Source organism: Prionailurus bengalensis, chromosome E4 (assembly GCF_016509475.1).
Source record: "Prionailurus bengalensis isolate Pbe53 chromosome E4, Fcat_Pben_1.1_paternal_pri, whole genome shotgun sequence".
Classification (NCBI taxonomy): Eukaryota; Metazoa; Chordata; class Mammalia; order Carnivora; family Felidae; genus Prionailurus; species Prionailurus bengalensis.
Window position 1 is genome coordinate 59,415,336 of NC_057360.1, and position 12,799 is coordinate 59,428,134.

A 12,799-nucleotide genomic window follows, 5' to 3' on the forward strand; every position below is an offset into this window, starting at 1 on the left:
TGCCTCATCTTCTGAAACTCTGGTTCCCAGGCCTCCTCGGTCTCCCTTCCCTCCTCCTTGGGTCTCTCCCGGAGCTATCCCAGTTTCCATGGCTCTGCTGTCTGACATCTTGACCACACCCTACTCATCTCTTATGTTCACATATTGTGTTCTAGTTTCATTTGACTCGTGATGTCTTCTCTCCCTTGGATGCAAGGAGAGTCCCCGAGACAGGGATTTGTCCTCGTTGGACGCAGTGTTTTGAACGTGATAGGAACTCTGTATTTATTGAGAACTCAGCACAGGTTTCAGCAGATCTGCGTGGATCGAAATCCTCACTCTACTGTTTAATGACCATGTGTCCTTGAGTTATTTAGCTCTTTAAAGCTTCTGTTTCTTCACTTGTGAAGGGAAACCACTGTAGCTCCCATCACAGAGTGGCGGCGTCGTGAAGATTGCATGAGATAAAGCGTGCTATTTAGGATAGTCTGATACATGGTACTCAATGCAGGTGAGCTGCTGTTACCCTCTGGATGACCACTAATGCTCTTACTGGAATCTAAAATGCAAAAATTTAGGTAATCCTGAGAAGAGTGTTGGGCTATCTCTTAATGTGAAGATGGCCCCTTTGAACCAACACAGCGGTGACGCAGCCCTTTCCAACACTCATATAATAAGGGAGAACTGTAACTTCAACCCTGCAGACGTGTGTGTGGAAATTTCAGGTAAAACAACAGGATGAACCACAACTGGATTAATAAGGCTGCCCCCAAACCAGTGATTTCCAGCCAGCAGATTGTCACTTTCAAGGAGCCACGTGAGACTACCCTTTGTTCTCCAACATCTATGGAGCTCTCCGTGGGCACCTTCATGATGTGTCTTTTCTGCATCCCTTCCAAAACTCTCAATTCTCAACGTTTATTTATTTTTGGGACAGAGAGAGACAGAGCATGAACGGGGGAGGGGCAGAGAGAGAGGGAGACACAGAATCGGAAACAGGCTCCAGGCTCCGAGCCATCAGCCCAGAGCCTGACGCGGGGCTCGAACTCACGGACCGCGAGATCGTGACCTGGCTGAAGTCGGACGCTTAACCGACTGCGCCACCCAGGCGCCCCCAAAACTCTCAATTCTCAATAAGCCTGTCAGTCCCCGTGCAACCTGTGCCCACCTCGTCTTCCTGGACCACTGTCCCGTTGCTGAGTGTAAGACTTTGAGGAAATAAAAGTATCGTCTCATCAGAAGGACTTGGGGACTGCGTTAGAGGCAAGAGCCCAGAGCTGCTCCCACTAGGAAAGGCTAACACATAAGTTGGTGTCCCAGGAAGGGGTTAGTGTTTTTCTGCCTCTCCTGTTACTCTTAGCTCCCGTCCTGAAAGTGTAGACAACAGAAGTACCATCTCTAACGGTAATGAAATGTCACCGTGGAACCTTCTTGTCATGGACCCTCCTTGTCCTGTTACCACCACTGCTCCCACAGGGTGAAGGAGGTGTGGGTCCTGCACCACATGTTAACGTGTCATCAATGCGGGGTTCCTGGGTGGCTCAGTCGGTTACGCGTTGGACTTCCGCTCGGGTCATGATCTCACGATTTGTGAGTTTGAGCCCCGCATCGGGTTCTGTGCTGACAGCTTAGAGCCTGGAGCCTGCTTTGGATTCTGTGTCTTTCTCTCTCTCTCTTTCTCTCTCTCTCTGCCCCTCCCCTGTTTTCACTCTGTCTCTCTCTCTTTCTCTCTCAAAAAAACATAATAATAAACATTAAAAAAAAATTTAATGTGTCATCAATGCACTGTTTTCCATGCCGAGAGGTGACCTTGCCAAGATGGGCATTGTGTTTGTTAATAAATTAAAGCAGCATGTATCTGGCCCTGTCCTAAGTGCTGGGAGGCAAGTTTCCAAGCCATTTCCAAGACATGTTTTCTGAGCCTCATATGGCCCATCTTCTATGCACAGAGTGGCAGAGAGCTTTTCTCAAAGATAAACCAGCTTTTGTCACGGCCCTGTCCCCAGCCCCCCTCCGCTCAGCCAGAACATCTCTTCGGCTCATCTCCAGGTTATTAGACACAGACAAGCAGAGCAGGGAAAGATCCAGGACTTGTGGTTTAGAAATGTTGGCTCACCATGGTTCCAGCTCCAGGAGAACATCTATAAATGCAGCAATCAGTCACTGACGTATGCAGAAGTCATATGAAGAGAGGCACGAATGGCCAAGCTTCGTGCTCGGTGGAGAGGCAAGGGGTCGCTCAGGGGCCACGCGAAATGTGCTTTCACTCCAACAGTGCCTCATCAGAATGTGCATGCTCTGAGTCCAGTCTTCACACTCTCCCCAGCCAGAGACTCTTTCCTGCCGAGTTCCCGGGTGCATCTTTGTAAAGGCGATCGCTCATTCTCCCAGGGATTTCACAGCCCTGAAAGCAGTTTGATTGGCTAGAAGTCTTTGGAAAGACACTCAGTAATCTTCTGTATTCCCCTGGTATGTTCTGCCTCCTCTTTACCAAATGCAGTTCTTTCATTTCTCCTGAAATCAGGCTCAAAGGTCACCCCCTCCAGGAAACCCTCCCAGATTTATTCCCCGCCCCCATCTCTAATCATTTAGTTGCTCTCGCCTTCCAGGGCTCATGCGGTTTTGTGTTCAGTATAGATCGTGTCATTGTCCACCTGTTGCTATGTTGTTAAGACTACAGATTCTTTATGCTGTATCTAAAACCTGTGGAGTTAAATGCGTTTCGGGTTTCAGAACTTTTCAGATCTTAGAAATATCATAGAGGTTTGGGGCACCTGGATGGCTCAGTCGGTTAAGCATCTGACTCTTGATTTCAGCTCAGGTCATGATCTCACGGTTTGTGAGATTGAGCTCCGCATCGGACTCTGTGCTGACAGCGTGGGGCCCGCTTGGGATTCTCTCTCTTTCTCTCTCTCTCTCTGTCCCTCCCCTGTTTGTGCTCTCTCTCTCTCTCTCTCCAGATAAATAAACATAAAAATTTTTTTAAAAGAAATATTATAGAGGTCCTAGGACAGCACCCATGACCCAATACGTTAATATTTGTCCAATGAAACATGAGTATTCACATGAAGTGGGAAACATTCAGATTGTAATCAGCTTCCTATCAGCTCATGTCAGTTCAGTGTTTCCAAAGTGTGGGTCTGGGCTGCTAGTAATATCCACCACAACTGACCCTCCCTCTGTGCTAGGCACTCTGCTCTCGCATCATCTCATTCAATCCCTCGGCAGTGCCACATGAAGGAGGTGTCATCCTCCACATGGGATGGATGAGCAAAGTAAGGGTCTGAGGCAGGAATCTGCCCAGGGTCAAACCTCTAGAAAATAGAGGAACCAGCATCCAAACCCAAGCCTGCATGGACCATAAGCTTGATGCTTCGTAGGTTTCATACCAAATGTGCTTCCTCTCACATTTCCAGTTACAGTGTTCCATATGCAAGATGGAATATATAAATAGTTGCCAAAGACGACAACAAACAAGGAGCACTTAATTATTTTCGCTTGTAATTCACAAGTTATGCTTGCCTCCTTCCAGAAAGACTGTATGGCACTTGCAACGTCACGCAGCTCTGTGAGGTGGGCACGAAGCCTCTGGAAGCCCGGACGTGATCAGGATAGATAAAGCAGCAACAAATGTGCCAGCTGATAGGTCCCAGTTTGGCAGCACAGGGCCACTCTGACTGCCACGTGGGTGCAGCTCATACGGCATCAGTGGTCAGCATTTAGAGCTCAGGGGATTTCCCCTGAAAGTCAACGTAGTTTCTCTGTATACAAGTTAAAAACACCATTTTATCTCTTTTTCATGTTTATTTATTTTTTTAAATTTTTTTTTTCAACGTTTATTTATTTTTGGGACAGAGAGAGACAGAGCATGAACGGGGGAGGGGCAGAGAGAGAGGGAGACACAGAATCAGAAACAGGCTCCAGGCTCTGAGCCATTAGCCCAGAGCCCGACGCGGGGCTCGAACTCACGGACCGCAAGATCGTGACCTGGCTGAAGTCGGACACTTAACCGACTGCGCCACCCAGGCGCCCCTAATGTTTATTTATTTTTGAGAGAGAGACAGAGCATGAGCAGGGGGAGGGTCAGAGAGAGAGGGAGACACAGAATCCAAAGCAGGCTCCAGGCTCTGAGCTGTCAGCACAGAGCCCAACGTGGGGCTCGAACCCATGAACTGCAAGATCATGACCCGAGCTGAAGTTGGCCGCTTAACCAACTGGGCCATCCAGGTGCCCCTAGTTTTTGTTTGTTTGTTTTGTTTTGTTTAATGTTTATTTTTGAGAGAGACAGACAGACAGAGTGCAAGCAGGGGAGGGGCAGAGAAAGAGAGAGGGAGACACAGAATCCGAAGCAGGCTCCAGGCTCCCGGCTCTCAGCACAGAGCCCGACACGGGGCTCGAACCCACGAACTTCAAGATCATGACCTGAGCCGAAGTCGGAGGCTTAACGGACCGAGCCACCCAGGCGCCCCCAAACACTATTTTAATTGTTCCCAATTCTTTCTCCTGAAAAATTAGATATTTCCCACAATACAGTGTTTGTGTTCCTCCATAGTGCTAATCAGACGATGCCGAGTGGCAGCTTGAGTTGGGGGAAACATTCCCCCCGTTAGCCATTGTCCCTCCGCTCCGACACACCTGGATTGTGAGGGAATTCGAGTCTGGGGACACGCAGCTGACAGAGTGGCCTGATACCTTGCCCAGCCATGCTTCCCGTGGGCTGGCGGCCTGTTTACCGATGTGTGGCTCATGCAATTCTTCCGTCACCAGTCAAGGACTTGCTGCAGAGTGACACTGGAAGATCATATTTTCAGCATCATCACCATCACAAACTCGCAGCAAGGACAGAGACAGATAGACAGACAGACAGACAGACAGAGACAGGCAGCATCTGTGTGCACCAGGAACAAAAGAAATTTGAGGTGGTGAAGGAGGGCAAAGCACAGCCATCGGGCCGGGGACCCAGAAGGAGACAGAAGTGGTCCAGCTCCTAAAAGGGAAAGTTTATCATGTGCAGCAGAGGCACCAGAACCTCAGGCACTTCTTGAAGCCAGGCTCCCCGCACCCTAGAAAGGAAGGCAAGAAAAACAACAGCAAACAGTTTCTTGGGGTCATGACTCACACAGAGTTCTGTGATCTCGATGAAATAGGGTCTCAGCAGGACAAGGCCCCAGCCACCTGCTGGCTCCCTGGCATTCCCAGTTTCCAAGATGATCACCCCAAACCCACATTTGCCAGTTCCAAGAGCTTTCTCAAGTTCAGGAAAGACACCTTGTGTAAGGAAAGCCCAGCAGAGTTTACGTTGGCATCAGCACGTGACGAGACGCGTGTTTTCCTCTTCCCCCACATTGGGAAGCCAGACGTTTGCCAGTTGTGGTCTGCAGGCCACTGTCCAAGAAGCACCTGCCTTCGGACCATCGATTCCTGGCACCGAGTCCCTCACAGGGGACCTCTTTTTGGTTTGTTTATAGAACTTTCGGGGAGACTCTTGGGAAGAAATAGTAATAGAAGGGAAAGAAATAGCAGTAAGATCTGGGCAATCCATCATGCCAAAGCTTATCAAGGCCACGTGGGTGAAAGGACCTTGAACAGATTGGCCACCTGCCATCTTAGAAAGAATGACAACAGTGACCGCTCGACCCCTCGCGACCAGCTCCACTTGCTGTCACACACGCGTGGAACTCTGGTGACTGGTTTCCGAGCCAACGTGCCCTCCTGTCAATGCCGCAAACCGAGCGGAGGCGGTTATTTTGCTGGTCTCCTGAAAATTTCTAAATTTTCCAGATCAGCTCAGTTTGCTGAGCCTGGGACAGAAAGCCCCGCGGGCTCTGTGCCCCGGCATCTTGGGAGATGGGGTGCTGGCCAAGCGTACCTCTCCGGGAGCCAGAAATGTAAAGCAGACATGGTAATTCCATCGTTGTTTTGGTTGGGACCTGAGAGGCAAACATCCAATTTGAGATCAAATCAATGGATCCTGGGCCTGAGTAAGCTTTTAAAATGAGATTCACTCCAGAGCAGTTTAAAAACCAGAAGGTAGCACATGCAGAATTCTGCCCATACTTCTTGGGCTAAAGAAGAGAAGCGACCCCCCCCCCCCGCCAACTCCCCCAAGGAGGGGACCCATCTATACCAGATGCCGTCTTACATTTACGAAAGCACTGCAACAAGGCTTGGGGAATAGAGGAGGATCTTACATAATTTTCACTTGCATGGAGACAAACAGAATTTAAATATACAGCACCAATGAGTCCACAGTAAAGGCAGGTAACGTTTCTTGAGTGCTTACTATGTGCTTGACTCTGTTTCAAGTACTTAATAATTGCACAGTAGTATCCACTCGCTGTTTGCAAAATCACAACAATAATAATAGCAACCGTCAGAATAATAATAATGCCACCAAAACCATGAGGTAGGTATTATTACCATCCCTGATTCACAGATGAGAAAACTGAGTAATAGCTTGTATGTGCGGGTGCCGAGATTCAAACCTAGCGTGTCTGGCTCCAAAGCCCACGTGCTCAACTAAATCTACCTAGAAAGTGTTCTTACGATATGTTGCTCCAAAAATGACTCCAGGATCTGTGCATTTCGCCTACTACGTAGCGCACACCAGTTTCCCTTCCCGACAGCTATTCCCAGCCTCGTCTTTATAGAATTTCACGTTGCTTGAAAAGAAACATCTCAAAGCAAAAGGAGCCCTCCTTTAGACCCTGGAGGTGAACTGTCATGGAGCTGAGCCACACAGAATAACCTCCTTTCCCTTGGCTGGGGACTGGACATATAACCCAGATATAGCGATCGGAGCAGGCGAAATTCTGCAGCAGGTGTCTGGAAAGGATTTTGCTCCCTGTGAGCAGTGAGCAAGTCCACTTGCAGTGAGAAAGTCCACTGCATTTTTTTTTCCTTTTTTGAATGTATGTAAAGCCTGACGTTTGGAGGCGAGACAACCATTTGAGGTTTGTCAGCCTATGGACAAAAAGCCAACATGCTGAGGACAGCAGAGCAGAAAGATTGAGGCAACGCACCATACTTGGAAGCCTGTGTCTCCAGACTTCTTGTCTTGCTGCATAGGATGATTATGTATCTTTGTTGCTTAAGCCATTGTTAGGCATTCTGTCACTTTGCATTCAAATGTATCCTAACGTACACTTGTATCCTTTGTCTATGCATAGACATATGTTATGTCTGTACATTTTTCACCTTTCTTTATTCCGGTTAACTTATAGCTACTTGGCCAGATAAAACCAGTCTGTCAAGAAAGGAAAGGCAATGTGTCTGAGTAGCAGTTTATCAACCCTGTTCCGGAAAATCGTTTATCAATCCCCTCCCCCAAACCTTGCTCAGATGCATTCACCTGCAGGCTGTGACTCAGCACTAAACAAAATAAAATCCACCCCCAGTTTCCTCATTAGTTAAATAAGCAATCTGAATCAGATGTTCCTTGGGTAAATTTCAGCCCTGACATTGTATGCTTCATGCTCTATCTATCTCTTAATAAGGGTTATATTGTACTAATTTCTTGAGATGCCCTATAATAATGAGCACATCTTTAAACCCTTAATAAAATAGTAACAGTTTATCAACAGTCCTCATTCCTTCCCCTCTGCAGGTCTCAGTTCTTCATCAGTAAAATGTGGAAAATGAAAGTGTCCTATAGGGCACCTTCCAGCTTAGACGCTCTTGAATCTGGCCAGATTCTTAAATACATGGTTTTACTTCTTACAGACTCTTCTTCAAAGCTTATGCGGCCAGGTACCCGACAATGTCTGAATCACACGTAAGACCTTTCTGGAGCCCGCGCTTATGGTAAAAGTTAACTACTCACTTAAACTGTGAGCCTCTCATTAACCTTCTGTATCCTCAGTGCCTAGTGAAACATGCAATACATAATCGGCACTCAGTAAATATTGGTGATCCAAAAATGGCTATCATTTTTTTTTAAAGCATCTACTACTTGATGGACATTTTATTTTATTATTAAAAAAAAATGTTTCTTTATTTATTTTTGAGAGAGAGCGAGAGAACACAAGTGGGGGAGGGCCAGAGAGAGAGAGACACATACGCACAGAATCTGAAACAGGCTCCAGGCTCTGGGCTCTGAGCATAGAGCCCGATGCGGGACTTGAACCCACCAACCATGAGATCATGACCTGAGCTGAAGTCAGATGCTTAATCAACCGAGCCGTCCAGGCTCCCCTCGCCAGACATTTTAAATAGGCTCAAAATCCTCCAGACAATCCTGCTAGGGCAGTATTTTTACCTCTATCGCCTGAATAAAACCAGGCTGCCTCGAGGCCAGTCTCAGCATGGCGTGACATCCAGTGATCCCAAACCCAAACCCAACAACGTTGTAACCAACATTGGAAGGTGTTCAGCGAGGTCTTAGAAGGTGAGGCAAAAGGACATTGCGTTGCAAACACACAAAGACTCTTCTTGACTCGTCCCTCTCTCCCCACATCCTCTCAAGCCCCGCAAAGACCCACAGTCACCGTCTTCCCCAAATGCCCTCACAACCCTCCCACCCTTCTCCCCAGCTCCCCCCTTGGAAATCTGTTCTGTCCTTTGGAGCGTTGCCTCCTGCCCCGGGTCACATAGACTAGGTTAGAAGTTTAATCTCTCCGGAGTCTTCAGTGTTCCCAACGACCACTGATTTGCCAAGTGCTCTGAGGGTGTGGTACCATTCCGTGCTGCAAAGCCCACACGGTTCCATGGCACCGTGAGAGGGGTGTGCGCTGCTCGGCTCACACAAAGCTCCTCTCTTCACATGTGGGTATGCGTTAACCAGCAGTTGCCTCAGAGCCCCCCAGAGAACTCGCCAAAAATGCCGATGTCCGATCCCCACGCCAGTGCCTCTGACTCAGAATGTCCTAGGGTGAGACCCAAGGATTCCACATTTTTAATAAGCTTCCCAGGTGAATGTGAAGCATCGTCAGCTTTTGAAGCACTGCTTTCTATCACCAAAGCTTCAGAATTGAGCCCCAGAGCAGCTCATGCCCACAGGGACAGAAACCTTCCCCCGAATCCCATTTTTAATGTTTGATCTCCCTCACATCATGGCGTTCCTTCTCTTCTGCACCCTGTGGGTTTCAGAGATGCGGTAGTCGGGGGTGGTGGGCAATACGGAATCCTTCCCCACTGAGAGACAGTGACTGCACATCCCTACAGACCTGGAGAGTGTTCCGGAGCCTCACGCGTCTCCTCAAAGTGCTTTTGTGAGAAAATGGGCATAAAAGTCCCCACCGGGGCCTCCAGGAAGGACTTCTCCCTGAGTTCAGGCAACAAGAGCCTGGCCCTGACTGCCCTCCTTTCTGGAAGACTGGTGACAGAGGGAGCAGAGAGCTCTGGCAGCCACGGGGGGCTAAAGTCCGAAAAGGAACATTCCGCAAGACCTTCAGGAGGTGGGCCCCCAATGAGAAGGGGATGCACCAAGCAGGAATTTGAGAGGGAGGGCCTCATGCTGGCGGTGGCTTCTGTCAGTGTCATGGCTCCGACGTGAGTGAAGGAACAGGTGTTCACTGGGCTGAAGAGGCACCTTGAGCTGGGCAGTAGTCAGGACCCCCTCAGGCAGCAGGAGGACAGGACAGCCTGGCCAAACCCAAGAGCAAGGCTTTTATCAAGCAGGTGATGCTCCCTGCAGTGTTCCCACTCCTGAGTCCTCCTCAGAGCTCTGTTCTCTGGAATGGACTTCAGCATCTGGAGGTTCCAACACGGGATCCCTCTGGGTAACTTAGCCGCCAAAGAAAGGCACCCGGCCTCATTATCAGGTGACCTGACGGCACAGATTCTGAAGAGAGTTGTAGACTAAGGGCCAGTGAGTTTTGCAAACCCGGTCGTTCTGAAGGATTCACAGCAATTTCTGTCAACAAACATTTATCAAATAGTCCTTTGGCAGAGCATCAAGTAGCAGACATCAGAACACATGATCTGACGAACGTCAAAGTCCTCGTGAGTCTGCTGGGACAGAGGAGCTGGATGTAGGGCCAGCTCAGAAAAGCCGAGATTCTGCTTGCTTGAGATGAGGCTGGAGAGGTCAGTGGAATCGCTGATCAAAACAATCAATTCGGTCTGCACGCCTGCGGTTAAATCCAACGCCATCAAAACACGAGTTCCCGGGGCGCCTGGGTGGCGCAGTCGGTTAAGCGTCTGACTTCAGCCAGGTCACGATCTCGCGGTCAGTGAGTTCGAGCCCTGCGTCGGGCTCTGGGCTGATGGCTCAGAGCCTGGAGCCTGTTTCCGTTTCTGTGTCTCCCCCTCTCTCTGCCCCTCCCCCGTTTGTGCTCTGTCTCTCTCTGTCCCAAAAATAAATAAACATTGAAAAAAAAAATTAAAAAAAAAAAAAAAACACGAGTTCTGATCCAACGTCAGACATGGGCACAGCCACCCGCAGGAGGGAAGGAGATGTCGTCCCTTCCCTGGGCAGCGGCACGGCAAGTCAAGGTGATCGCCTCTCTGGGTGGCCACAGGGACGTGCACACAGGTAATGTTTTTGTTACTTCCTTCACACTCCTCTATCTCTCCAACTTCCAAGCCTTTCTGTAGTGTCCCCGCCTTCAGTCTTGTTTTGAATCGACGTACGGTCCTTCCTGGCCAGTGGCGTCTGCACTTACTTTGGGCGGGGGGATCCTTTTGGGAAAACGAACCTTCCCCCTAACTCCAATTTTTTAAACATACAAGCAGAGATCTCTGTGTCTCTCCTTCTCCCAGACCCTCTCCAGCCTCAGAAGCAACCCCGGAATCTGCCTGCTCAGTCTGCACCATGTATGTCTCAGAGGCAGAGATACTGCAACCTGCCATCCCATATCCCTTTCCCCTTCTTTCTTAGTAACAGAATTCCAATTAGTGGGAATGAACCCGACCAAAAGGCTACGTTTCCCAGCCTGTCTTGCTGTCAGGTGATGCCATCCAGTGATCCAAGTCCAGGCAATGACCTGTAAATGGAAGTATCATGTGATGTTCCTGGGAAGACTCCTTACCACTGAGAGTTGTGCCCTTTCTGCCCTTCTATTCCTCCTCCTCCTCCTCACTGTCTGTAATATACAGATGATGGCTGGAGCTCCAGCAGCCATATTGGACCATTAGTTTACTTTGAAGCTGGAGCCTGTGTTTTAGGGATGGCAGGGCAAAAAAAAAAAAAGACAGAGCCTGGGTCTGCGTGACTTCATGGTGCTGCCACCCAGTTCTTCATTGCCCGTCTGACTTGTTTTACGTGAAAGAGTAAGTTCCGATGTGTCTAATGCAAGGTTGTTTAGGTTTTCCTGTCTGTAGTAATTTTCCCACTGTAGGTCTCTTCTCGTGTACTGTTTGGGAAGGAAAAATCATGGAGAACTAGGGTAACGCCATACTGACATTATGGAATACACCCTTTGGATAGAACTTGCTTATAAAATTAGTGATAATAGTTGGCATCTACTTAGTGTTCACTGTGTGCAAAGCTGTCTAAGCATTTGCGCATACATTACTTCACTTACTACTCGGTCCACCACCTGAGGTAGGGAACATCACGGAGAGCTTTCAGATGAAGACACGGAAGCTGAGAGGTGGTCACGTCTTGCCAAAAGTCACACAGCTAGCACGAGGACAATTTAAGGCGGGAAGATCTGACTCATGTACTCTTTCGCGATCTAAACCTGAGGGGAGGCAGTTCTAGAATCAGACCAGCTTGGGTAGAAGTCCTTGCTCTACCTTCTCCTAGAAGGATGATCTTGGGTAAAATTCTTTTACTTCCCCGAGCCTTAGGCTGTGCCTTCCAGGGTGAGGTGTGGATTAGCAAGTTCATGCGTGTGCAGTTTACAGCCCAATGCCTGCATAGGGCAGTGAGCTGGTGTCAGTCGTAACACAGGGGGCGGGGTGGTGAAGTTAGAGGAATACGATGAGAGGGAAGCCACGTATTTTCAGAAGAATTTGAAAACAGCTCCTTGGAGGTCTGGCAGAGAATAGAAAAATGCTGGTGGTGTTTATACGCATACCGAAGTGTGAAGCTGAGCGAGATACCTCTTCTTATTCTCAGTTTCCTCAACTGTAAAGAGGGAATCACAATCTCTTTCACTCGGGATCCCTGGAGGAAAGAAGTGACCGGTGGCAGAATGAGACACGGTGTTCCTGACATTCTAGTTCGACTTCACTAACCCTTGGCACCTCTTCGTCTTCCCAAATGACATGGCAAACTCTCTGTCCCACTTTCTTATTTTTCTTACTTCAAGTTGTCACTAGGATTTCTTTTATATTGTGGAAACTGATACCAACAGTTGTGGTTCAGAAATGCCAGCCCGAATAAAAGTGCGAGAATTAGCACCGGACGATAGAGAAAACAGAACGGCAAACACACAAAAACGGTAGCTTTTAAAGGAAATGTGATCATTTCTAAAATCATAAAAACTCTCAGGAGACTACATCAAAATGTAAAACTTCTGTGTATCAGGGGTCATGAACAACAGGCTGAAAAGGCAATCTACGGACTCGGAGAAAAGATGGTCAAGTTATGTATCTGATAAAAAGGTTAATATCTAGAATACATAAAGAACACCTATAACTTGACAACAACAAAAGTACCCTATTTGCAAATGGGCCTAGGGCTCAAACCGACATTTTGCCAAAGAAGACACACAAATGGACAACACGCATATGAAAAGATCCGCAACATCACTCATCGTTAGGGAAATGCACATCAAAACTACCATGTGATTTCGCTTCCCACCCGTTAGGGTGGCTGATGTCAAAACCATGCAAGTGTTGGCCACGATGTGGCCAGATTGGAACCCTTGTGCACTGTTGGGAGTATACAATGGTGTGGCCATTCTGGACAAGAGCATGGAGATTCCACAGA